General features: G+C 39.5%; 1 protein-coding gene across 6 annotated transcripts in view; it reads right to left on the bottom strand.

Moving 5' to 3' along the window:
- Positions 1–27,447, bottom strand: part of PTPRC (protein tyrosine phosphatase receptor type C) — a 122,856-nt gene that overhangs the window by 81,588 nt on the left and 13,821 nt on the right. The gene's annotated exons all lie outside the window — the stretch shown is intronic.

Here is a 27,447-nt window from a genome sequence, read left to right as displayed (position 1 = left end):
GCTGGTGAATCGTCATCCCTTGCATTTTACACAGTGGCTAATTTATGGAAGGTAAATAATAAATATCTTGGGTTTTAGTCTTAGTATATTTTGTACTTGGTAAGACAACATTGAGCAATATAATTTTGAAACTCATTGTAATATATGGTATGTGTCATTTCTCATTTCATAAGATGAAATGGTATTGTGGTTCCTCTCGTCATTTTCATGTGCTTTTGAATTTTCACATACATCTCTATTTATGTCATGCATTGAAGAACAGAATGTAAAACTATACCCATAACGAACTGGGCTTTGCATTGTATTCACACTGACCTGGTTTTGGTTTTGAATCCTAGCTCAGCCAGTTAGGACCTTGTACAGGCTAAATAGTATTTGTGAGCTTTGTTCTCCTTGTATGTAGAGACAGAACCACCACACCTAATGTATGTACAGGTACATAGGAGATTAGATGGAGTAATACTTGCAGAGGGCGTCCCAAAATGGACAGCAAGCACACAGGTGATGTTGAATAAATGTTCAGTACGGCAACACCCATCCATCCCTCTGCCTTTTACACTCAGTGGCCATCAGTGGTCATAATTTTCAGATGAGAGTCAGGAATCCAGTGGTAGTTAAAACTACCATTTTAAGAGGCTCTCAGGGCTGAACCATCTGTTTATTTAATTGGCACACAAAATCTCATTTTAGTTTTCATCATGGGTTGGGTAAGAATCTATATGTGCCTACTGTCTTGAATTATGAATGTTTGCAGACTTTTTCTATGGTTAATGCAACTTGTGCTGGGCAAGAAAGGAAAGAATCTGAGTTCCACACCCAGAATATAGCATTCCGTGTTCCCTTAGCTTGGATGTGCTTTTCATATCCAGTGCTGCATTTTCTATATTCCTTTTGCATGCCCCCCATCCCTTGGAGGGCTTTGAAAAAATTTTATCAAAGCAAGGCTTATGAGTGACCATGAAGATACCAGACCTCAAAAACACATGGTTTCCCAGTGACCTATCATCTGCGATTTCCATCTCGGGGCAAGCAGTGGAAACGGCTGGGTCCCACGGGTTCTGAATCCCCGGTCCCCCTTCCCAAAGGCGCTCAGACACCAGCGCCATGCTATCTGGGACCCAGCTTCCTGGCCATCACCCAGAACACGACTCCAGAACCCCTCACTCACTGACACAGATCTTAAGTTTGACAATCGTACAAAAGAATGGACAGGCATGGCCTCTTTCCAGACTCACATTCAGCTCACTGTTTCTCCTTACCGACGGGCTGAGGCATTCCCCAAAGTCAAAAGAACACCGTAGGCTTAGGTCCAAGCTATGCTAAAATTGTCACCCTTTTAAAACCTCAGGGCATGGCTTCCTTAGGCCTGAGTCTTTGACATGTGCAGTGCCAGCCTGGGTGCCCAGACAGCACGTCAACTCTCCACGTATTGAACTGAAACTGCTTGGACTGGATCAAGTTGTTAAAAAACACAGCGACGACGATTACAACATTGGAGGGTGGATGTGCAGCGGCCTGAATAACATGACTTGTTACTGGTCTGTTTCTCGTTGTAACCATGTCTTTTACTTACTTTTCACACTGAGGCGCAATTTTAATCTCACAGAGCATCCCTAACCTCAAGTTTGAGGGGTAGTCCTCAATTCTGAAGCAGGAATGATATTCTCGTCAGTGGCCAAGTTCTGGAATCGTGTTCCTCATATGTTTTAGTGACGCTTTTCAGTGAATTCTGCAGCAACAACAGAAATTAACCCACCCACTTTAGAACCAGGAATGTAGCCACTGGGGGGGCATTAAGGGTAGGGATGCCTGGGGACTTCCCTGGTGGTCCAGTGGTTAACACTCCACACTTCCACTGCACGGGGCACGGGTTCGATCCCTGGTCAGGGAACTAAGATCCCGCAAGCTGCACGGCCAAAAAATATACGTGTATAAATACATATATGTATATATATATATATATATATATATATATATAAAATAAAATAAAATCGGATAGGGATGCCTGCCTTCCTTTTGTAGTGATAAAACTGTCCAGGGAAAACAGACCACGTGAGTTTTGAATTATTAATTCATTAACATATTTTCATGACATACCTAATCTACAGAGATAGAAAAATAATTTTTATGCCTGATCTATGACAAAGGAAATCCAGATCTTGGCTCAATATATCAGTTAATATCATAGAACCAAAAGCATACTTGGGCTGAGATCATTCTTATGGGAAATCTCATGAGGAGCTCATAGATTTATTGTCATTTTTTTTTTACATCATTTTGTCTCTTTATGAGAATCTATTCCAGTTGATCCTAGTGAGAAGGAAGGTGAAGCCAAAATTAGGTAGATTCTTATGGTTAATGAGTTATTATCAATGTCATATACCTTTTTAAAGAATGAAAGTTAAACGTGAATGAGATAAAGGTAAATTTGAGGCACATGTAGTGAGAAAGTGCTGGGCTTTTTTTTCCCCTCTAATAAATACTTCTTTCACAGCCTCTCGCCTACCTCAACAAAATTACATTTTCTTTAAAACTTAGACGTCTGTTTCTCACAAAAATTAATTCCATGTCAAAAACTACTGTCCTTAAAGTGAGTAGAATTGAGAAATATTTAAAGTTTTCCAGGGATGACTGGAAAAAAATTGTTATAACTGAAATCAGGCATTCAGATTAGAGAAACAGTTAGGTGAAATTCACATGCTATATGACTGTTAATACATTATTTTATGGAATTATGCAAACTAATGGGGCACTGCAGAGTCTCCAAAAATGGAGTGGGAATTCTGATAGTGTGGTTTTGCAGCATATGGTACAATTAAAATTTGGGGTAAATTAAATACAGTCACTTTGGTGTATGCATGGGGAAAGGAGTCTAGAAGCGTATGCCTCATTACGTCAACTATTAAGTATTATCAACTATTTACATTATTATCCATCTAATTCACACATTTCTGTGTCTATATTGTTATCATGAATCCATTATATTTATAATTAGAAAATTAATCGTGTGTGTCTGAGAGAAATTTATTTAAAACTACATTTAATCTCTATATTTTCTGCTAATTGGTTTTGAGACAAAGATTGAAAAAATATAAAAAGGAACACAGCAGCTATGTTTTCAGAAGGTAAGGATCACATCATACAACACCCTAAACTTGTGGATGCTTAAATAATGTGCTGATATATTTATAATAAATCAGAACAGTGGACCCATTGAGTATCTTAGAACACATAGCCACATCTTTTAAAAATGAAGAATATAAAATGAAGAATTAGGAAAATGAGAAAATACTTGAAATCACTTGGAGCTTCCCTCCAATGGTAGAAATGGCAGCAGGGATAATACTAGTGATGATGATGACAGTAGTTAATGTCAATTAAACCCTCACCCTGCTAGTCTGACCCTGAGGTGCTTAGTTACCTAGTCCTCCCTTTATGTAGCATCCTGACACTCTCTACTCAGTCTCTGACTGATACGGATCATTTCCCTCTCTCGCTGCTCCACTAGTTCTCTCCCAAGCAGTATCTCTTCAAGGTCACTATTTCTTTAATATATGTCCTGTGGGGGGCTAGGCAGGAGGCATAATAGAATTATCGTGGACCGGACGGCCACGCAGACAAAATGCGTGCTCCTGCGGTCCAGGGTAACAGGGCAGGGGACTCTGAGGCTCTGCCTCGCACCCCTTGATTTAGGTCCTGGGAGTGAGCTTTGCCTTCTTATCTAAAAACTGGGTGGGTAAGACTTATCTGGCAGTGGTGTGGTGAAGATTAGGGATATGTAAAGCCTCAGATTCATAGTAAACGTTCCGAATAATAGGTAGCTGTTTTCATTGCCAGGGATGCAAATTTGAGGTAGGAAACAACCTGTAGAAAGGCTACAGCAAATACCGGTTGGAAGTTTCTATAAGGAAATCTGTATTCATTAATATTTGTGTAAGGGGATCTGTGATGTAGGTACTGTATGAATTTTGCAGAGGGGAGGCCAACGCCACGTAGATGAGGACAGAGCCCTGTGTTAACAGTCTAGCTGCAGAGTAGAAAATATGTCATTGGGAGTCACAGAACCCCAGACTTCAGCATCACTGTGAGAATAAAATCGCATACGCTGAGCGATACTATTGTAAATTAGTCCTAAATGAAGTCAGTTTTAATAATAAAATTATCTTGAAAATTACTTATGATTAGCATCTACGTCACAACTCAACTGGTCCATCAGACAAACCCCGATTCGAAGCCGTTCTACAAAACATCTGACCAATAACTCTTCAAAAATTTCCAGATCATGAAAAACAAGGAAAGACTTAATAACTGTCACAGATCCAAGGAGACTAAAGAGGCATAACGCGTAATCAGTGTGGTATTCTGGATTAGACACTGCAGCAGAAAAAGGACATTGGTGGAAAAATTGGTGAAATCCAAATGACTATTTCTCAGTTTTGACAAATGGACCGTGGTTATGTAACATGCTAAAATTAGAGGAAGCTGAGTGAAAAGTAAATGAGAACTCTCTTTACAACTTTTCTGTGAATCTAAAACTATTCCCCAATTAAAGGTTATTTTTTTTAAGTTTTATTTTTATACTTCTGAGAAAGATGAAGCAGCTTTTTTTTCACTCTGAAATAGAATTATTTTGAAATTGGAGGCGCTTTCCTAGCACACCTTGTAAATGTTTGCTGTCATGGCCCCGGTCTTCATGCAGTTATAATACAGATGCTGTAAACAGCCACTAGTAAAAAGACCACGTTGGACACTGTGCTCTGTTTAAGGAATCATAAAATTTCAGGATTGAAAGATACAATAAAGCTTACCTAATCATCTACTTAATACATGAAACTTTTTTTTTTTTTTTCGGTACGCGGGCCTCTCACTGTTGTGGTCTCTCCCGTTGCGGAGCACAGGCTCCGGACGCGCAGGCTCAGTGGCCACGGCTCACTGGCCCAGCCGCTCCACGGCATGTGGGATCCTCCCGGACCGGGGCACGAACCCGTGTCCCAGGGAAGCCCACAAGAAACTGATATATAAAACCCCTACTCACTACTTGTGAGTTTATTCCTAAATGTCTTTACTGAAAACGTAACTTTTTATAGATGTGGACACAGCATCCATCACCTAATGGAAGTGATGCTGAGTTTTAGCTACTGCTTCAGATGCCCATAAAAAGAGGATATGGTCTTTAGGCCAAAGAGTTTGTGTCATTTCTACTGCATGTAAGGAATAAGCATATGCAGGGAAATAAATGTCTTTGGTTTAAGGAGATAAATCGGAATTTAGTTGAAAATGTGTAAATATAATTTTTTTCATAAAAGTTTTTGATTGCTACTTTACCGTATACCAAATGAATAGACAAAAGCCTACTAATCAATGAAAGAAGATTATTTTTTAGGGTTTTTAGCCCCCATATGTTTATATAATTCATCCATAGTATGAAATTTAGTTAAATGATTTTAATCATTTAATTAAAGCAAAATTTGGAGAAAAATACATTATGAACATCTCCTGACTATAAAATTCTTAAATTTGGCTTTGCTTTTTAAAAAATACCAGCAAAGTAACATAAGTAACATATAAATACATATATATATGTGTGTGTATGTGTGTGTGTATATATATATATATATATATATATACATATATATATAAAACAAAAGGCTTATTCCTGGGGAAATTCTATTTCACTCTTAGAGTATATTCTTCGGTAGTCTTTCATCATACTTTGTTAATTTTCCACAAGAGACTGTATTCCTTAATATCACTGGAGGAATGATAAAAGTTAACTCTTTCATTTTTCAAAATAACAAACTGAGGGTGACAGAGTGGGACTTTGCCTCTGTAAAGGAAACAGCCCAAATGGTGTCTTTTTGTTTATTAAAAACAAACACTTCACTCTTTATTCACTCAATAAATATTTTCAAATCCCTATTGTGTATAAGAGGCCATGTCTGATGCTAAGCATACACAGTCCTTGACCTCAAGCAACTTACAGCCTAACAGAGATGCAGTCATAATAATACAGTCCTAATAACACTAACATGTGCACAGCCCTTATCATATATCCAGCACTATAATAGACTATCTCCAATATCTGTGTAAAATGTACCATGTACATTAGCTTCCTCGATCATTGTAATCATATGGAGTGTGTATAATTATTATCCTGATTTTAGAGATAAAGAAACCACAATAAGGTACATTAAACGACTTGACCAGGACTACAGGATTCGGATGCAGACGTCAGGGCTCAAAGTCAATTCTTTTAAACATTGGGCTATAACCACATGGCAACGTGCTAAGTGCCTTAGTGGAACCAAGCACAGTGGCCATGAAAACAGAGAGTGCCTAAGCCAATCTTGGGGTAATCATGGAAGATGCCCAGGAAAAAGCAATGTCTGAGTTGAGGAGGACACGTTGGAGTTGTGCAGGAAGGGAAGACAAGTCTTTCAGAGAACAGAACAGTGTGGCCCTGAGTGGAGAACCTAGTACATTTCAGAAAGTGAAAGCAAGAGGTAAGGTAGAAAGGGCTAGAAATGTTTCTGGAAGGGAAACTGCTCTGCTGGTGGAAGGACCTCCTACTATATACTCTTATCTTCAGGCAACAATAACCACTGTCAAGCTTTCAGCTGGTGAGTGATCCCCGTGTGGCATTCGGAGTAGAGTTTAGGGATGCAAAATGAGGACATGGGTTAGGAGCCTGCGAAATGCTTTAAAATGCTGTGAAAATACTTTCAGCTGCAACTAGCAACAGCAAAAACCCTCAAACAGAATAAACACTAAGGAATTCATTTTTTTCCAGAAAAGGGTTAATTCAGTGGTTTAGCAAGGTATCAGAGCCCAGGTTCCTTCCATATTTTCTCTCTGACATTCACAGGGTCTGGGCCTCACTGCCCTCAAGTTCTCAAAATGACTGTGTCACCTTCTCATAAAATATCAACCAGAGACAGGAAAGGGGCCTTGTCTTCCCTTTGTTTCTTTTTAAGACTGAGGACAAAGTATCCCCAAACCCTTTTTATGTTTCATTGGTCTAAATTTCACCCCTGTCAGAGGGAAAATGGTCACCATCATTCACCCTGACCAATCAGGCCCTAAGTTTAGGTCACATGGAATCAGCAAGGTCTAACTGAACTTTAAGTCTCGTGGAAAGGCATAAATAGCTGAATAATTACATAAATACAAAATCAATTTCTTTTCAAAAAGGAAGCTCTCATTTGCAAGAAAAACACAGAGGTGTAGGCGATTACAGTCTCAGGTGGTTCTACTGTAGGCTGCATCAAAGCTGTGGCAATGGAAGTGGACAGGAGTGAATATTCCAAGAGATATAAAGACTGTAGACTTAGGAATATTTTATAACTGAATGCCGAGTAAGGGAAATGGAGAAATTCAGAATAGGTTCTAAGTTTCTGCCCTAGACACGAACTGCGTGAAAGCTGATAGAATTCACTGGTACAGGGAATACAAGAGCAGAGTAGGTTAGTGGAAGATTTTGAGTTGAGTTTCAGTAAGGCTGTGTCTGAGACACCTGGGATATGGGTTGGAAGCTTCTGGTGCAGAGTTGGACAAGCGGGTCTTTAAAGCAGAGAAGACAGCCAAGCTGCAGATACAGACGTAGAACCCGCCACCTTACAGAGCACAAACTAAGCCATGGGAGTGAGTGATCGCTCCCAGAAAGATACCAACACCAGCATCTAAGGAGCCAGCAGAGAAAGAGAAGCCAGAAGACTGAGATAGATAGGAAAGCCTAGGGAAGGTGGTTTCATGTTCCATGGAAACTAGGAGAGGAAAGAGTTTCAAAAAGAAGGTTGTCAGTAAAGTCAAACGTCTGGGAGAGGTGGAGTAAAATAAATCCTCAAGCTTGGTCCATGGGATTTAATTTCTTAGAAACTGGGACATGGGCGGTGATGCTGGTGTGTGAATACAAGTAGTTTCAGGGGCATCGGAGGAGAAGCAGCCAGAAAGTCGTAGGCGGGTCGGTGAATGGGAAGTGAGGGTGTAAACTGTGAGGCTGGAAAAAATCTTTACAAAGTCTGTGAAAGAGAAGACAGAGCTGAAGAAGAATGACTTAGCGATGCAGAGTGGAGAGAGGGTATTTATTTGTTAATTGTACTGACATCACAATTACAGCGCTTCTCCCAAAAGTGTGTTTTGATGATCACAGTCGCAAATTGTTTTGTAGCCTATCAAAGAAAGATTTTTAAAATGTAATGTAAATATTTCTGGGATTATATTATGCACTAAATCCATTAGGAAGTTTTTTAAGCTTTTAAACTTTTGTTTATAAATTTAAGTAGTGAATGTGTCCAAAGCTATCTCGTGTTCTTTTTTCTGTGTATTTCTTCAATGGTGTTTCCTTTTATTACCAGTCTTTAAACCCCAAGCTGAGCAGTTTTCATATTTAGGAAGTTGAATATAATTTTTATACTTAATAGGGTTGTATAACATTAATCAGCTATTATAAAAGAGTTATCATGAATTTTGGCTATCAGTGTCTTTCCTTAAGAAGGATAAGGCAAATCAACAATAGTAACATTTATATTCAGTATTTAAGGCTAAATCTGTCATATGGGCCCTCGCCAAGCTACGCCAGGGATGTATTTCACTTGTGACCTAATTTACAAAATGTGTAGATCGCTAACAAAACTCCTGAGATAAGTATAAAAATGAATTCAAAGCAGAAGCTAATAATACTTTTAGGTTTCATTTAACATGAAAAAAAAATAGCATGTGTCCTTACAGTTCTGAATTAAGATGCTCACAATAGAAAAAATAAAAGGGGATCATATATTAGCTTTTCTTCACTTAGGTCCTTTGAGCGATGCCAAAGAAATAGCCCATCAAATCCATTCCTTTACAAATGCAATTTTCAGGAGGATGAGAGTGTGAAGAAAAGTGGAGAAGAAGAGTGTGTAGTTTAGAAAAAATGACTCTGTCATTCACTAGACTTAACGGCTCAAAGACCAGGCTATTAATTCAGTTAAAATAAAACCTGATTTGTAAAACTTTCCCAGTTGTTTCTTTGTAGGAGAAACAGGTTTTACATTTTCTTGGGGGGAAGGGGAGGGATGCTGGTGTGAGTGGCACAGGTTCTGGATTACACTCTGGCTCTGCTTCTAACAGAATACACAAGCTAAGTAATCTGTATCTGAAGGATTCAGCAGTGGGATGCTTAGCAAAGGTTAAAACATGGCATGGAAATAATGTGAAAACTTGAAAAATAAGGGAAAATATTTTAAAAGAAATACTTAACTTTTAAATCTAATTCTTTCATCTCTTTCCAAAGAAACAAGTCAACTTACATCTCAGGCTTTATAACTTGAAAAACTCTTGATCAAATAAATCAATTATCTTTCAACTCCCTGCACAAATGAAGCTTATTCGTAGACTTTCTAAGCCATCAGATGCTTTCTTAGTGAAACAAATGAGTTAATATTTTTTCTAAGCATAGAATAGTTTCTAGTTAGTGTCAGACACAAATATGCTATCCTTTTCTCCATAAACACACACAAACCCACAAGCAAACATAATTCTCATCTGCTACACACAGTCATTCATTAACAAGGGGCTAAATGTAAATATTAAAGACCAGTGGAGGTAAAGAATGAGGATTCTCAAGGTTTAAAAAAAATCTTGTGGGAATTCACTGGCGGTCCAGTGGTCAGGACTTGGGGCTTTAACTGCCAGGGGCCAGGGTTCAATCCTTGGTCAGGGAACTAAGAACCCACAAGCCGAGTGGTTTGGCAAAAAAAAAAAAAATAGATCTTGTTTTGTGGATGAAGCAGGAGGGAGGCCTGCACAGCGTGAGCAGGGAGGCCGGAGGGCATCCAAGGAGAATGTTGGGTGACTGGGTAGGGGGCTGCAAGTCCCGGAAAAGCATGTGCAGGAGAAAAGAACGCTAAGAATTAGTCATTTCCAAACACACTCTCACATCGACCACGATTTGAATTCTGAAAATGTGTTCATTTTTTGTGGTTAGTATGTAACAATGTAGCTACTTCTTTGTAATTCTGACCCAATGTGTTAGCTGTGGGTACCATTTCAACCATGTTATTTGCACAAAAGTCACTCCTTTGAAGAGATTGCCATGAGGCTGAATCACATAAAATGGTTTCTTCTGTAGGCCAACAGGGACCAAAGAGCCTCAATTCCGTGTTTCAGTCTATATGTCCCATGTCACCTACTGTACATATGAAAATACCTTCTAGCTAAAAGTATCATAGCCCTCAGTGGTCTTGCTATAGGCAGGTCTTTGTTAGACTCTTTTAATCTCCCTTAAATATATATCTGTTCACCAAAGGGCTCTAATTCTTCCATAGGGAGAAGTGGATTCCCCAATTCTGAAAGGCTAAAACATCTCCCTACACGTTTCGGAGTCTGAAATCTCTGTGACCCCATGTTTATCTCTAGAATGTACACTCAGTCTTCTCTGCTCCTTTATCTTTGCTCTCATGTGCGTTTTTCACCTAATCTGAAAAGATCTTTGATTTTTCCTGGGACACATTTTAGCTACTGCCATATTTCCCTCTTCTCTTTTAAATCATCTTTCCTGATACAGAACCTACTAATGACTTATCACCCGTTCTCACCTTAACCTTAACCTTGATCAGTGGTCTTTCCTCCAAACCATGCAATTGGAATAGTTATGCTCATTTGGCATTTACTTGCCAAATCCAAGGAAGAGTCTTGCTTCCTTCTCCTAACACTGTCCATTCTTAGTAGCTGTATAGAAGGTGCTTGGCAAAATTAAAGCCCTCCGTTTGTATGCAGGTTCGTACCTCTGATGTCTGAATGTGCCTGTTTCTTTGTGTGCCGTGCCCTCCCCTGACTCCCATCCGGTCTTTAAAACCCTACCTTAGCTAACACTACTTGTTGCTACCATGTCACTCTGTGCCTCTGTTTACGTAAAACGTGTCACACCGTATCCTCACCTTTGATCTGAGTATGTGGAATGTGCTTCCCCCACCTAGACCTATGGCTAATTCTCACCATTTCTGCTCTCCGTGTTATGTCTCTTTCTGTGAGGCCACACTGACCCCTCCTACAGTCACTGTTCCACTGTTATGACCGCACATTTTAACTTTGACTTCTGCATTTGGGGTTAGCTACCTGCTAAATCCCCGAGTAATTTTCTAACACTCCCTCACTCTGCCTGTGTTTATTTTTATGACCTTATTTTCCCACACTGTGTACTGCCCAGAATGCCTGTGACACAGCGACTACTTGTCCATATCTTAGGATTTAAATTCTATCAACTACTTGAGTATTTCTGCAGACATCCTAGCTTGTAGTGATATCTGGTTTGCATATTTCTATGGCACCTTGTGAACTGCCGGTATGTGTCCTGTCCCACAAATAGAGGAAACATGTTTTGGAGGCAAAGATCACGCCTTTTTCTTTTCTGGGTTCTGCCCAGTGTTGAGCCCATTGCTCTGTCAATAATAAGGACGCGATACCACACCTAGAATGACCCAAGTGACCCACACCTGGATGAGCGCCCTTCGGTGCCCATCAGTAAAGAAACTAAGCCAAAATCTTGGCTTCCCAGATTCATCTGGGAATTATTATTCTCATCCGAGGCCAGCTCACTATTTTTCTTTGATCTTTGCACATGGGGAAGCTTGTCAGATAAAATGGCCTTATTTGATAGATTCAGTCATAGGAAATGAGTACCAGCTCTGGCAACGAGCAGACACAATATGTCCTCAGAAGCTCTTCCCACCCCCATTCTTCCTGGTGTAAGGCTACAATAGAGGCTGGAAAGCAAAAGTATCTTATTTCTTGGTGCTCTCTCCCCATCCCATATTGCAGTGGGTGCCATGAGATGTTTTTCTGGCCAAGAAGCGTAGACAAAGTCTCTGGGAAAGGTTTCCATCTCTGAAACAAAAGGCCAAAGCTCACTACCCAAAACGTCCTGCCACTTTGTCCTTCCCTTTCTTACTGCCTGGAATGCAGATGAAAAGTGTGGACACAGAGCAGCCATCAGGAGATGTGAGATGGCAAAGCATGAGGACAAAAGCCTACAAAATAGAATGGTAGACTAGACGCAAGAGGTTAGTTGCTTAAGCCATCCCGATGCCTCTGTGCTGGTCATGGATTAAATTACTCTAGGTCTCTAGTTGTATAGCTCTTCTATATTTGAACCATCAGGAAATATTTTATTTTGTTTGCTAGCCGAATACAAAGCTGACCGATACATATCAGAACTTTCAATTTTACATTTACTTCGGCATCTAGTCATGGTTAGTAAATGCTTTAATTATTCCTTTTTCTTTCTAAGACAGATCAGTCTCACCAATAGTTTCTAAAACTTTTTGGCCCAGAAAAGAAAAAAATCTATTAAATCCAAAGAATCCGTATAGGGGCCACTATGATCACCAAAGGAATCTCACCCTCGTTCCCATCTCTCTCTCTTCCATGAGCGAAGTGAAAATAGTGTGAAAAAAACACACTATTCCAGACACACGTTTGCCCACTTCTACCGTTCAAACTCTGTGAGTAGATGTCCACAACTCTCCCTACATCTGTAAATGTGAATATCTGAATGAATTAAAAGACAGTGAGCTGCACTTTGTAGGTCAAGATACACTAATGACAGTATGAATCATGCGTGCACTGGGCTGTCTTTCCAGGACCAGGAAGAGATTCGCTCACATTCCTCCACATTCTCTTTTTATTCTGAATGCGCCAATCAGAATCTTTTTGCCAACACTTCAACACTCTACCAAAGAGGCTCCTTGGTCTGCCCTGAGGTATTTCTTGCCGTGCACCATATGGAACATAGTTGAATGTTTCTGTTGTGTTTACCAGTCAGATGGTAAGGCACCAAGAAAGAGGAACACATAAGTGTGTCGGGAGAGCGGGATGAGAGCATCACATGTCCTGGGGGCAGACCCATTTGCTGCTTCACTGGCTTTGCTTCCAGCTTACTCCACTGCCCTTTTGCCTAACTTGATTTCTTGGGCCCATTTTGATGTCAACACACGCCCATCAAAATTGTAAAAAATAATAAAATGTACTCCCTTACAAACTCTGATATTGAAATGATCCATTAAACTGTTAGACAAGGCTGCAGGAAGGTTCCAAAATTGCTCCCCTTGTACTGGCTCCAAACCCATTCAGATTCAAGACAATCTCCAAATTGGAAGACCTGAATTTTTCTTCAGAGACCCCCAGAACATTAGCCTTCAAAGGATAAAAATAGCATTCTTCTTTCTCTTCTAACCTTTGACCACTGTTGATACTGAGTATCACAAAGGCGAAAGAAAATAGCTGTCCAAGCACTTCTTCCGGTGTTAGAATCTATAGAGATTAAAAGGAGGCGGCCCAGGGCAGTGGAAAACCAGGTCCTCAACTTGCAACGTGGTGCTTCCCAGGGTCCTAAGTAGCCTCAGGGAGATTTTGTCTTCTTTTCCAGCCAGCTTCATACACATGAGTGGAAATAAACATCAGAGCAGCGCTTAGCATATCTAAATTGGAATTTTCCAAATTTCCAGAAAACATTCACTAAATATGATTAAGGGTCCCTCTACTTGACCTTGTCATCAAGTAACATGACTATTAAAAATTATGAGTTGACCAAAAAAAAAAACCCCTATCTTCTAGTTTTCTACAGGGAAATAGTTTCTACATTGGGCCCCAAGGAGATAGTCCGAAGGGTATGGAAAATATCCTGTCCTTTGAAACCTGTTCTCAGAAAGATAGGTCAGGACTTGGTTTTCCTATGCACAGAGCATCTTTAGATTTCTTCTTGCCAACCAAATAGTTTAATTTGTCACTAAAGCCCTTCACACTTACAGCAGAATTCACAGCAAAAACCATTCTGAGCAAATATTTTCCCATTTTTGTACAGTTCCCTTTCAGATGTGGGAAGATGGTCTGTTCCTTATTTCTCACAGCCAGCCACAGACACTGAAGGAAACAATAAAAAGCCACTCTCACCTCAATTATCCACAGACCAATTTTCTTAGAACATATAAGCTTATATGGATATAGAGTAATTAGAGTAACACCGCCTTAAATAATTTTATTTCCCTTCCTATTCACCCCCGTATATTCTTGCTATTTGATGTACTACTCCTTAGATGACCTAAAGGCATATGGGAGAAAAATGTATAGTTCTGAAGCATTGAAAGTGTTTATTGCTATTATTAATAGAGAAAAGCTTTTTGGTTTGTGTTCTACTCTGCTCATAGGCAGGTAACGTGATGTCAGGCATAAAGGAATAATAATACAAATAATAGCATAGCAATGATAATAATGAACACTAACACATATTCAATGATTTCTCTGTGCCAGTCATTTTTTCTTTAGTACCTGGGAGGTAGATGCTCAAAATCTCACCATTTACAGATGAGTAAACCGAGGCACAGAGAAGTTAAGCAACTTTCCCAAAGAAAATTCAGTACGTGAAAGGGCTGCGATTTAAATCCAAGAAGTCTGTGTTATTCAAGTCCTCGATCTTAACCAACCTCAAAGCTACCTTGTAACTGATAGTATTTTTCAAGGCCACCAGGTCAGTGCTGGATGCAGAGGGAGGCTGCAGGTCTGCAGTGGCCTGGTCAGGGCGTCATCCGTTGGACCAACTTCTAACTGAAGCCTCTTTTAACTGCTTCCAGAAGCTCGCCAGTGTCTCCACTTATTAAGACTCAGGATTTTTTCCTTCTACTTCTACAAACCCACCTGGGCCCTTTTACACTTTACCAGGGGTTTCAGCTTATTTAATTAGATAAAGGAACCATATAGCTTCAGGCACTCTTCGGAATGCTCTTTTTTTTTTTTTAAAAGAAAGATAAAAAGTTCAAGACCATTATTATTCAAATTGTGAACACTACCAGCTTTTGGCTCCGTAAATGGACTGAAAAGAATGAAATTCAGCAAGGTGTCGAGGGGAGTCGGAGTACCCAGCAGGGCTCAGGTCTGAGGAACGCAGAATTACACGGAAGGAGTCATGATCAGGGGCACCCTGCCTGTGGGGCAGTTGTGCTGTTCCCCAGCAGTGTGGTCACAGACTCAGGAGGCTGGGGCCTTCCCCGCGCAGAGAGCTGGGAAGTAGGACACAGCTGCTCGCTTTCTCCTGTGGCAGGTGGTTCACGCCCTGGCTGGGGACCGTGGCAGTTCAGCCCCTCCCTCCCACATCTGGGCAGGGGATGCGTATGGCATTGTTACAGCAACTGCATAAAGGGGACGCTTAGTCCCGAACAAGGGCTTGAAATGAAGTCCTCTGAGCTAAAGGAGAAACAGTAATTTTCATAATTCCTATGAAAACACAGGCAGGCATGTTAAAAGAAATGTAACTGTCAAGTAGCTGAATATCTGTAGCCTCTGTAAGGCTGTCCTAGAAAAGGAAAGAGTGACATTTGTCAGTGTGGTGGAAAGTCACTGAGTGGATTTAAAGCAGGAGTCTCCAGAACAAGGAGAGGACGATTCTTTAATCTTCATAATTACTTTTTCCTTTCTTCTCTCTCTCTCTCTCTCTCTCTGTCTTTTTCCATTTCACTCATTGCTACCAAATAAGCCACTCCTACCTGTGACATTTCAGTCTAAAATATATATTGATATGTACGCTTATACAAATACAGACTTATGTTTACATTTTTATATATTTATTGAAACACACGGCTCCCAGAAAATTCCAAGTCAAAATGAGCCTGGAATCAAACGATTTGGGATCACATCTTAGCTCTGCTTCCTATTAGCCATGTAACCTCAAACAACTTACCCAGTTTCTCTATGCTTCACATTCTTTATCTATAAAATGAGGATAAGAAATGTATGTACACCATAGGATTGTCCTAAGAATTAGGTGAGTGAATGAATGTATGCATTAAACATAGCACCCAGCACATTTCAAGTGCTGAATACTGTCAGTAATTTTAAGGATTATTCCTATTGACGGTATTATTCAAATAACCAATACAGCGTGGAAGAAATGTATCACCTGAACCCAGTTAGGTGGGCTCTGAGATTACCGGTGTTTAATATGAAAAGTTGGTCTATCAGTTGGACATGGTCGCTTCTCAATAGCCATCCTTTTTAAGACATACGTTTGCTGAGTCAAGGTACTAGGTACCTGAAGAGCTGGGTCCAGCCCAGGATACCACACATTGAGAATGGAATTGAAATCCTGAAATATTCAGAAGAGATTAACCCGATGGTATGGTGATGGGGGGTGAAATATAGCATGCCAAATATAGAAAACTTAAGAAAATGTAGGATATTTTTTCCTAAGGTTAAATAGTGTCGGTGAGGCTACAAGAAATACATTCAAATACTTGAAATACTATTATGTGGAAGAAGGTATCGTCCTATTTTATGCTGATATAAGAAAAAGAATTGTATCCAGTTGGTTTAGTCAGTGGTTCTCCAAGTGTATTCTAGAGCCTCAAGGGGTCACCAAGAATCTTTCCAAGTGTCTTCAAGGTCAAAACTATTGTCACAATGATACTAAGCTATTTTTTGCCTTTTTTTCTCTATCATTAGTAGAAAATAGATGTTTCCAGAGGCTACATACCATATGATACTGCAGCTATTAAAACGGAAAAGCAGATATGAAAATCCAAGTATTTCTACTAAGACAGACATTCAAGAAATTTGTAAAAATGTAAAACAGTGCACTATTCTTACTAAATCTTTGTTTTGTAATATGTGGCTATTTTTTCATGAAAAAATGCTATTTATATGAACATATATTGGGTTTATTCTTATTATTAAATTAATAATAAATATTTTAAAGTCTCAGTTTTAATTTTCACTATGGTAGATAGAGATATGACCCACATAAAGAAAAACTCTTCAGGGTCCATAACGATGCTGAAGAAAGGAGTTTATTTTAAAGAACGTTGAAGAAGGCATATTGGGACTAAAATGTTTGAGGTCCATGAGCTTCAGCCATCATGGAGAGGCTTTGAAACCACCAATTTCACCACGAAACTAAGCTTTTCTTTTACAGTAACAGTCTTTAGAAACTATTCAAACACGGAGGGTATGTGCTAAAAGAGATACAGGCATTGACGTTAATGGCCTCTAAGATTTCTTTCGACTCAGATTGTGCAATTCCCTTGCAAAAGGAAACAAAAGGGAGTTTACTCAGATATTGTTCTCGTGAAGCTGCTGGGAGAGTGGGCAGATAGGCATGTGGTTATGGGTGGAAGTTTGGGGTGAAGCAAAAAGCGAAGAGTCCCCCCGGGCAAGGAACAGTGCACTTTGAATTGCTGTGCCCCTGATAGGTTCTCTGAGAGGAGGGTCATGAGGCTCTGGGCTCACCACCCAAGTCACCGACATTTCCTAGGGGACCTCCTCCTGGGAGGATAAAGGCTGGTTTCCCTGATGGCCTCACAAGTCTCCCCTGAACATTCCAGAAACTAATCGTCAAGAGTCCTTCAAAGATGAAAATTGATCGAAGCACATATGATTCCTCTTCTAGGATATGTCACAGCTGATAACCTGGCAATCTCGACTCACTGTCCTGGTTCTAACATTTGTATCAACTGGGAATGTATATATAGTTCTCTCCCCTTCCGTACAACTTGATATCAAAATGTAAACACAGCTGCACCAAAGATAGGTGTGCAAAGCAGTAGAATGCAGCTCACAGAGGAAATGCAAATGATGATAAGCAAATGCAAAAAGAAACCGCAGTAAAAATCAAATTAAATGCAAAATAGAAATTTTAAGGAGCACCAGTTGCACCTTCACAATTAAACGTTTGAAAATGATGCAAGTAAACCCTGACAAATATATAAGACAGGAAACTCACATACGTTGCCAGGAAGAGCCTCCACAAGAAAATCTTTCTGAAAAGCCATGTGTTCATACACATGGAGAGACTTAAACCATTCCTGGTTTTTGAAAGAGAAATTCCAGGTCAAGGACTCTGTCTTAAAGAAATGGTCATACATCTAAGGACAAGGGTTTCTGCATGATGATATGCATTTTAAAGAAAAACTGCCAAAACATTCTTCTTTGACTGCAAACTAATAAACTAGTTTCACAGAAAAAGTAAGTCAAATATCCTTGAGGACCAAATTGGTTTGCTCATTAAACGCACACTGTCCCTTTCCTGAGACAGACCGCACGTGCTGTGGCCTCAGAGTAAGCATCGGTCACTTCCGCATCTCCAGGGGGAAACACAGGAAGTTCCACGTGGGGAGAGGCCACCTCCCACCCCTGCTGTGTCCTCTGTCCCCTGGCACTGAGTGATAAGTACCTTTGTTGAGTCTTTGTAGGAAATAAGCAAACGATTTCTGTGACATAGTATGTGTCTAGTGAACACAGGCAAGAGAACGAGGCAGACATCAAAGTGTGAGGTCGCTGGTACCTGTTCCTCAGAGACCCAGGACTTGTGTGGACACCACCTTAGGACCAGGTGCTTCCACGGGTCCATCTGCAGTTTCCAACCTTAAGGAAATATAATCTCAATTCTCCAAAAGTGTTTATTTTACTTGAAATCACTTGGTCCTTAATTTTAAGTTCACCAGAAATAACTTGGTCTTTAATTTTAAGTTCACCATTAAGACTTTTAAGAAATGTTATTTTGTAAAATCTTGTCTGAGAGGAAAATGGTGTTTCTCATTTACCACTGCAAAGGCAGAACGTTGCTTGCTGGAGCAGATGTTTGCCACATACTGTAAGGTTCTGTAATGTAGGACCATGTCAATTATTCAACTTGACATTCCCAAGTCTCATTAAAAAATGCCTTTTCTTCTGGAGACTTTTACTCCAGAGGGAAGGGAGAACTGGGTTTCTTCTCTGATTATCATGAAAAGCTTCCAGACAGCAGTGTCACTTTCTCTGAAGTCTTTGTGGGGGACCTGAATTATCATGATTTTTTCAGAAACTAGCATCAGAACAGAAGAGCCATTTCATCAACTTGTCATGTGTGTGTGTGTGTGTGTGTGTGTGTGTGTGTTTGTGTGTGTATGTGTGAGAGAGAGAGAGAGATGTGTTTCATTTAGTAGTCTTGGGTCATAAATACCAAAGTGCTAACCACCTTTTGGGGGGTGAGAGGCACAGAAAATTCATTACCTTCATCTGTAAAAGACCAAGCAAAAGGCTCTACAACACGTACCACTTCACGTGGAATAAATACTTTTCTCATATACTAGAGACTGGTAAGTCATGGCGAACATTCTAGTCTATCCCTGTCATTCTGTCTCGAGGACGTAAAGCATTTATGTACCACGTTTCTTTCATGAGTGCAGTTACTCACAGTGCATGCTGCCTTGTTTCATCCCCTCCTGATATAAGGAAGTAACACAATAAGATATGACTCAAATTCAGTGGTTTGCCATTTTTCTCTCAGAATATCAGCCATCAGTATCAGTGTCTCTATACAAAACAGTCTAAAATATTCCCATGATAACAAGGTAGCTCAAAGAGTTCTAAGGGTTCATTCATTCGTTTGTTTCCTGTGAATTCAACAAGGATGTGTTGAAAGGCTGCTCTCTAATGCAAAAGCATTTGTGTCTGAGGATGCAAAGCAAACAAGGAAAAGTCCCTCCTGAGAGGGATTTATAGTATTGTAGGGAGAAATTAAAAGTAAATAAGGAAGGGCATTCCCATGACACAGGGATCAGAGGATGTCCCTGTGGGGATGTGAAAGGGCTGCAATCTACATGTACCCAACCTCTTCCCTACAAAAGTGAAAAAGAAACGGGCTATGCCACAGAGCTGGTTACTTGGATACAGTTTACTTTAACACATTCATTGAGTATTTCTAAACATAATTAGACTACTTCTGTATAATTATGGAAGAGATGCTAACCAATGTGTATTTTTAGGGGGCATGGAAGAAGCCAGTGGCAACAAGAAACCTGCAAGAATTCATTCAGGATGAGAGTGGGATGTTAATACATGAGCAGCAATTTTGAATGGGTAGGGGGTGACCAAGCCCTGCTGTGAAGGTGCAGCACAGAAATGAGCATTTAGTAAGAATGGACTTTCCTCCAGAAGTACCAAATGGACTTCTGGTATTTCCATTTGGGTGGAGATTGAAAAAAAATAGAGCAAAATTTTTCTCACAATGTTTTGCAACTTCTGCTTCTGGACTCAGCAGTCAGAACCCAGAGGCAGCAAGAGAGTTAAAAATGAAAACACTGTTTATTGTTTTTTAAATGACAATTGATTTTTACCCATAAAACTGAGTCTACCTCATTCAGGTATGTTTGGGATTTTACGTGACTATCTATAATAAATCTATTTTTATTTAAAATGAAAAGTAGTTTATTCTTGACATTCTTTATCTTAGCTTGGGGAGAAGTAGTCTTCCTTGTTTGACTCCAGTAAAAACAGAAAACAGAATGACTTACAAAAGTTGAATTTTTTTAATGAAAAAAAAAAAAAATACTACAGCACCAGTAATCTGGTGAGAGTATTCAGTATCAGAAAAACTTCTTTTCTCCAAGAGTTATCAACACTATGATTAGGGAAAAGACCCAGGTAATTTTCTCTGCTCTAATAACCAGAAGTTTTGGATATCAACCCAAACTTTACTTGACTGGAAAAAGATAAATCAAAATCTTTATTCCAGATATTCATATACATATAGACTACTGTATATACCATTATATACTATTTACACCTATTGGTGTAAGATGATCTTAATTCCATCCTATGCTGTATTTTAAATGTTCTATAAACACAAGAAATGGATCTAATTGAAACAAAATTTGCTTTCCCTCTCTAACTGAATCCCCTTGTCTAGTGCACTCTTATTACTCTCTGGTAGAAGTCTGCATACTTTAACAATTTACTCACAGGACGCATGCCACCATTTTTTTGTTTGTTTGAATTTTATTTTATTTATTTATTTTTACAGCAGGTTCTTATTAATCATCCATTTTATACACATCATGTATACATGTCAATCTCAATCTCCCAATTCATCGCACATGCCTCCATTTTTGTCTCCATCTGGTAGAGCATATTTTGAGCTCTCAGCTCCCACTCTATAGAAACTAAACTTTCCCTGCAAGCTTGACCTCCGCCCTCCACACCTCTGTGATGTGCATTTCTTGTAAAATCTTAAGTCAGTAAACTTCCTTAGGGAACTAGTAGCAACACATGACAAACACAGTAACTCTGTGGCATGCAGCAGAGCTGCATCAATTGCTAAACAAGTTTCCGAGGTCCTTCTGTAGCTCTGCTCTGAATGAGGCTCTCCTATTCTACTGGCAGTTATCTGGATTCAGTGGGAAAAAGAATTGAGGATGGAGGAGAGAGAGAGAAAGGAAAGCAACAATATCTTTTAGTTTAAAAACTGAGGATAATGGGTAACTATTTCTTCCACGTGCAAAGGATGCAAATATGTCTGTGATCCTTTTCACCATGAAACACTTAGTGTTTGTTCTAGCACATCTTATCAGAAACAACTGTCCGACACAGTTGAAATGGTCTTAGAGAGGAACATGCATTGTGGACACCTATGATTTGAAGTGGGTCCCTATTAATCTATGAAATAAAGACTAAATTGTTGCTGTACCTTTGGGACAACTGGTAAATACAGAGATCATTCTTACATGAAAAAAAAAAAAGATGCCACTTACAGTGAATACATTTTTATATTGTTTTGCTAAGCCTTCTTAAACCTTTCTAATATTTACTATCTCATGGGTGTGATAAAATTCTCACCTGTGAATATTTCTGTTCTAAGTTTCTAAAAAATCTATGTCCCTTTTGGTCACTGTAAACAGTATCCAACAAACTTCCTGCTTCGTGGGTCCTTCCTGGAAGCATCCAAGGGTTAACCCTGTAGTCCAGAATTGTACAGTGGTACTGCTAGGGGAGTCCTAAAGAAATGATTTCAACTAAACCACTAGTTCCCAAGGAAAGTGGTGAGGGCTGGCCATTTTGCCCTTGAGGGACATTTGGCAATGCCTAAAGACATTTTGGTTGTCATGACTGTGGGGAAGGGAAGAAGGGGGTCAGGGGTGCTACTGCATCTGATTTGTAAAGACGAGGGATGCTGCTAAACATGGTACAATGCACAAGACAGCCCAGTTATCTAGCCCAGAATGTCAATCATACTCAGGCTGAGGGACTGGAGAAGTGCATTTCACCAAAAAAGGAACTGAGGTCTGAGGACATCAAGTGACTGACCCAACACCACACATCAGAGTCTGAGTCTAGGCAACAGGAATTGGTGACAGAATCAAGATTCAAAACTTGTCCCTAAACATCTAATCTGATACTCATTTCATTCTGTCAGGCAAATGGCTAAGTACCTGGTGGTGTACAGGACAAATTCTGGACCAAGGTCCCTCATTTTGGGTGTGACACAGGATAAGCCACTGAACACTCTTGACTTTCAGCTTTTTGTCTCGTAAAATAGATGAGTTAATGGGCTTTCCTGGTGGTGCAGTGGTTAAGAACCCTCCTGCCAACGCAGGGGACACGGGTTTGAGCCCTGGTCCAGGAAGAGCCCACATGTTGTGGAGCAGCTAAGCCCATACGCCACAACTACTGAAGCCCGCACACCTAGAGCCCGTGAGCCATAACTACTGAGCCCACGTGCCACAACTACTGAAGCCCGCACACCTAGAGCCCGTGAGCCATAAGTACTGAGCCCACGTGCCACAACTATTGAAGCCCGCACACCTAGAGCCTGTGAGCCATAACTGCTGAGCCCACAAGCCACAACTACTGAAGCCCGCACACCTAGAGCCCACGCTCCACAACAAGAGAAGCCACTGCAATGAGAAGCCCGCTCACCACAACAAAGAGTAGCCCCGGCTTGCTGCAACTAGAGAAAGCCCGCATGTAGCAACGAAGACCCAGCACAGCCAAAAATAAAAACAAATAAATAAATAAAATTATTTTAAAAAATAGATGAGTTAAAATAGATGATTTCTAAAGTCTTTTTATTCCTCTAACATTCTATTATTGTATAAATAATAACACCTTACATTATAATAGTCTCCAAATTCCCTTTCTCTTTCTTTTTAAACTTCTCTAGGAATCCTAACCCAGAAAGAAGGAGGAAATATTGCTGCTGATTTAAACAGAACAAAACAGTGCCTTGACCAATATTCGGCTCTCAGTAAATAGTGAAGTGTATAATAAAATTCAGGAATAAAACGTAACCACATTGTCTATGATTTTAATAGGAAGACAAGTTTTTCTGGTCCTTTTATATCCTGTGTACATATTAACGTATTTTGACTGTATACATGCCACATAAAAACTTTTATAAAAAGAAAAGAAAAGCAGCCATGTAAGCAGCAAGATGTTTTTACTGAATTCATGGAATTTGTTTGACAAATTTAATCCATTGATATATTTCCTGAGATAAAAGTTCCCCAGGGCTTCCCTGGTGGTGCAGTGGTTGAGAGTCCGCCTGCAGATGCAGGGGACACGGGTTCGTGTCCCGGTCCGGGGAGATCCCACATGCCGCGGAGCGGCTGGGCCCATGAGCCATGGCCGCTGAGCCTGCGCATCTGGAGCCTGTGCTCCGCAACGGGAGAGGCCACAGCAGTGAGAGGCCCGCGTACCGCCAAAAAAAAAAAAAAAAAAAAAAAAAATTCCCCAAAGTCTTCACGGATCTGTAATTCGTTTTCAGTAATTTTAATATTGTAGACAAGAAAAATTAATCAGTGCTTTAAATTTTAATTTTCATACTCATAAGTTTAGTGCAAAAGAGGGACCAAAGTCACTTGTTATGTACTATATTTTGAAGACTAAAAAGTTCAGTAGATTAATTGCTAAAATTGTAAAAGAGGACATGGGGAAAAAAATGAAAATATGTATAGTTCTCATCTATTCACTAAAAACAAAACTAGTACCTGTAACCTGTATGTATAAATTTGGGGGGTACCATGTAACCCCTAAGTCCTAATTTTAAACCCCTTCTCATTATAAAAAAAAAAGCAAAAGACATTTTACATGTCAGATTGCTGTTTCATTCCACTAGCTAATTTTTTTTAATCAGAAGAAAATAAGTTATCATTTCTTTTCTTTTTTTCTTTTTTTTTTTTTTTTCCATGAAAAGAATTTTAATCTGACCCATGTGCCATCATTATAGCACATTAACCTCTGGATGTTTTAACAACATTTTGATGGATCTTAAATCAATTAACACTATAAAGGAAAACATCTGTGGCCCTAATACTTTTTAGAGAGGTTCTTAATATTGTTTTTATAAGGAATTTAGAATGTATTTAATTTTTAAAAAGCCACTGAAACTTCCATAATTCACTGTGTGTTAAAAACAGTAGATATGAAAATCATGTCAATTTTATTAACAAACATGAAGCATGTGTATCTATAAGAAAGGATTATTAGAAAAGTCAGCGGAAGGAAATATTTTCCTGCCCATCAAATCCAGATGTTCAGCCCATAAAATGGAGACCTAGAAAGAAAGGCAGGTTATGGTATCTGATATCCTTAAGAAGTGTTACTTCTGAGAAGATTCATGGTCAAGGAAAGCCAAAATAGATTTTTTTTTTTTTTTTTTTTTTTTTTTTTTGCGGTACGTGGGGCCTCTCACTGTTGTGGCCTCTCCCATTGCGGAGCACAGGCTCTGGACGCGCAGGCTCAGCGGCCATGGCTCACGGGCCCAGCCGCTCCGCGGCATGTGGGATCTTCCCAGACAAGGGCACGAACTCGTGTCCCCTGCATCGGCAGGCAGACTCTCAACCACTGCACCACCAGGGAAGCCCCAAAATAGATTTTTAAATGAATTATGTTTTACTTTTGTTTTAAAAGAATTGTAGTAATATTTTCTACATTCAATATGGAATGGAATAAAGAGTGAATTAAAATAAAAGGCACATGAATTATTTTTCAGAAACATTATGTAAATAATTGATTAACATTTGATTTAAAATATAAAGGTTACTCTTTTAGCAAAAAAATAGAACCATGATAAGCATTTTCTTTCATAAATTGACAAAACAGATACCAGAGCAAAGATTCCACAGAACCATGGTTTTGTGGGTTGCATTGACTTTTTTCTTTTCTTAGTCCATTGCTCTTTAGCAAATACAGATGTTTGTAAAATAGTTTAATTACAAAATAGGAGTCTACATTGATAGTGGCTGAACATTTCATGTTTCTGTGTTTTGATTTATAGATTAATATGCAAAAGTTTCTTGTTTTTTAAATAAAGATTTCAACTTTTATTTCAATTCTTAAAGTGAAAAAACAAAAGAGAAGCTAGTGATAATAGTAATAACAGGGACTTCTCTGGTGGCACAGTGGTTGGGAGCCCACCTGCCAATGCAGGGGACACAGGTTCAAGCCCTGGTCCAGGAGGATCCCACATACCGCGGAGCGGCCAGGCCCGTGAGCCACAACTACTGAGCCTGCATTCTAGAGCCTGCGAGTCACATCTACTGAGCCCGCGTGCCACAACTACTGAGGCCCATGTGCCTGGAGCCCATGCTCTGCAAGGCCACCGCAATGAGAGACCTGCCCACCGCAGCAGGGAGTGGCCCCCGCTCGCCACAAATAGAGAGAGAGCCCACATGCAGTGACGAAGACCCAACACAGCCAAAGAAAAACACCAAACAGATAAATTTATAAAAATAGTAATAACAGAAATTGGTACTCCATAGTTTTCCAAATGCTTAAAGTAAGAATCCCTTATGATTTCATTTCATTATACTTTATGAAGTGCTTTCTCATCCATTTTCTATAACCACCCCCTATTTAGAAATGTAAATTTTAAAATTTAGTTTAAAAGAAGGCATTTTATTAAGGATAACAAAAAAGTCATTTTGGATTCTTTGAACATATACTTTTTTTGTTGTTTTGAAAATTGACCAATGAAGATAGATGAGAAAAACACGTAGAGCTAAATTGATGTTAACAGACAATATCTTTAGTTTTACAATGCTCCTGAAAAATAGAAAGTGACAAAACTGGACAAATTTTACATCTGACAACTAAAGGTATTTTTATTATTCTTATTTTACCATCTTTGAAGTTCTCCTTATATTGTATCTAACTTGTTCCACGTCCAGATTTTTGAGGTTCTACTTGCCTTTGGTCTCTCACTGGTCATCCCAATGGTTCTTTCATCCATGCCTTCTAGCTGCCCTCAACACAGCACCGCCTTCTATTCTTAGAACAGGGATAATCTTGGGTTTCAAAGGCTTTGGTGAGTTTCTGTTGTAGGTCATCCTGCAAATGTTCTTCCTCCCTGTAAGAACCTCTCTTTCTTGAACCTGTAGATGGACTCATGGGCTCCATTGTTCTAAAGTTACCAGGTAGCAAGGCAGCATCATAGCTGTTCACATTGAAAGGACGCTGAGTCCTCTATTATTTAGATGGAAAGTCATTTCCTTCATTCGAACTTTTATCCTTGAAGCAATGGGCAACTAAAGTCATATTTGCTCCATAATTGAGCTCACACATCTGAAAATGGATTACTTAGGTTTACCAGGCTTTTCTCTCCCTACTACTTACACACAGGCAGATTTTCTGCATTACAGCAGCTAGGCCTTCTGATTCACTGATGCTACAGTCACATGCATGACTATCTATCTCCCCTGCACTAAGATACTGCCTGCAGTACATTGGTCCTATTTCTCTCATCCCCTCTTCCGCCTTCTTCCACCTTGTGTGCACGTGTGATGAAGCAGATGTGCCTAATTAAGCTTTACATCCGTATGAAATGCAGCAGGGCCGGAAGAGAAAGCTGTACAACTTTCTCCTGTGCTGAGCCTTTTCAATATGATTTCATAATAGAGATCACAGTAAACTGCTAAAACATTCAATGTGCCCATTTTTCAACATAAGCAAAACACCATCATACAAAAATAAATATCAGTAATATTTAGATCACTTACTTTTTTGGTTTAACCTTAATTCTGCTATCTGCTATTAAGACTAGAGAACAAGAATTGTCGGAACATTTATTTGATACTCTGAAGAATTCTGAATACGGAAAATGTAGAAAGAGGTGAGACCAGCATGGTGCCCGCAAAGCATCGTTCAGAGGGCCAGGCACACAGGAGGGGCCCTGGGCTGCTTCCCTTTCCTTCTTGGTCAATCTTAGTACTTACAATTAGAACAAGGAAAATGAAATTTAGCTCTTTCCTCTTAGGACATGAAAATCAGTACATTTTATGATATATATTGGGAAACAAATTAACAAACACAAGTATAAGCTAGACTTGATAATGGTTTGTGTACTTAAGTTAAACGAGATCACATTTATAAAACGTTCAGAGCAGTACCTGGTAAGCACTACTTTTCTTGCTAGCTAGCTACCAGTGACTACAAAAATTACATTGCCCTAAAGATCTTCTCTAAGCAAACCTGCCAAGTCCGATATTAAAATCTTATTTATGTATGATCTCATAAAGACAAATCCTTATTTGTATCCTGTACAATTATCAAGGCTATTAGGTTCTACCTAGTATAAGCCTATGTGATAACCAATTGTTTTCAATTTTCTCAAAGAAATGAAAGATTTAAAATTTGATTTAGAAATAATCCTCTTACAGCAAAAGACAAATA

Source organism: Phocoena sinus, chromosome 1, assembly GCF_008692025.1.
Source record: "Phocoena sinus isolate mPhoSin1 chromosome 1, mPhoSin1.pri, whole genome shotgun sequence".
In the NCBI taxonomy this organism is placed as follows: Eukaryota; Metazoa; Chordata; class Mammalia; order Artiodactyla; family Phocoenidae; genus Phocoena; species Phocoena sinus.
This window is presented reverse-complemented; position numbering and strand designations above follow the sequence as displayed.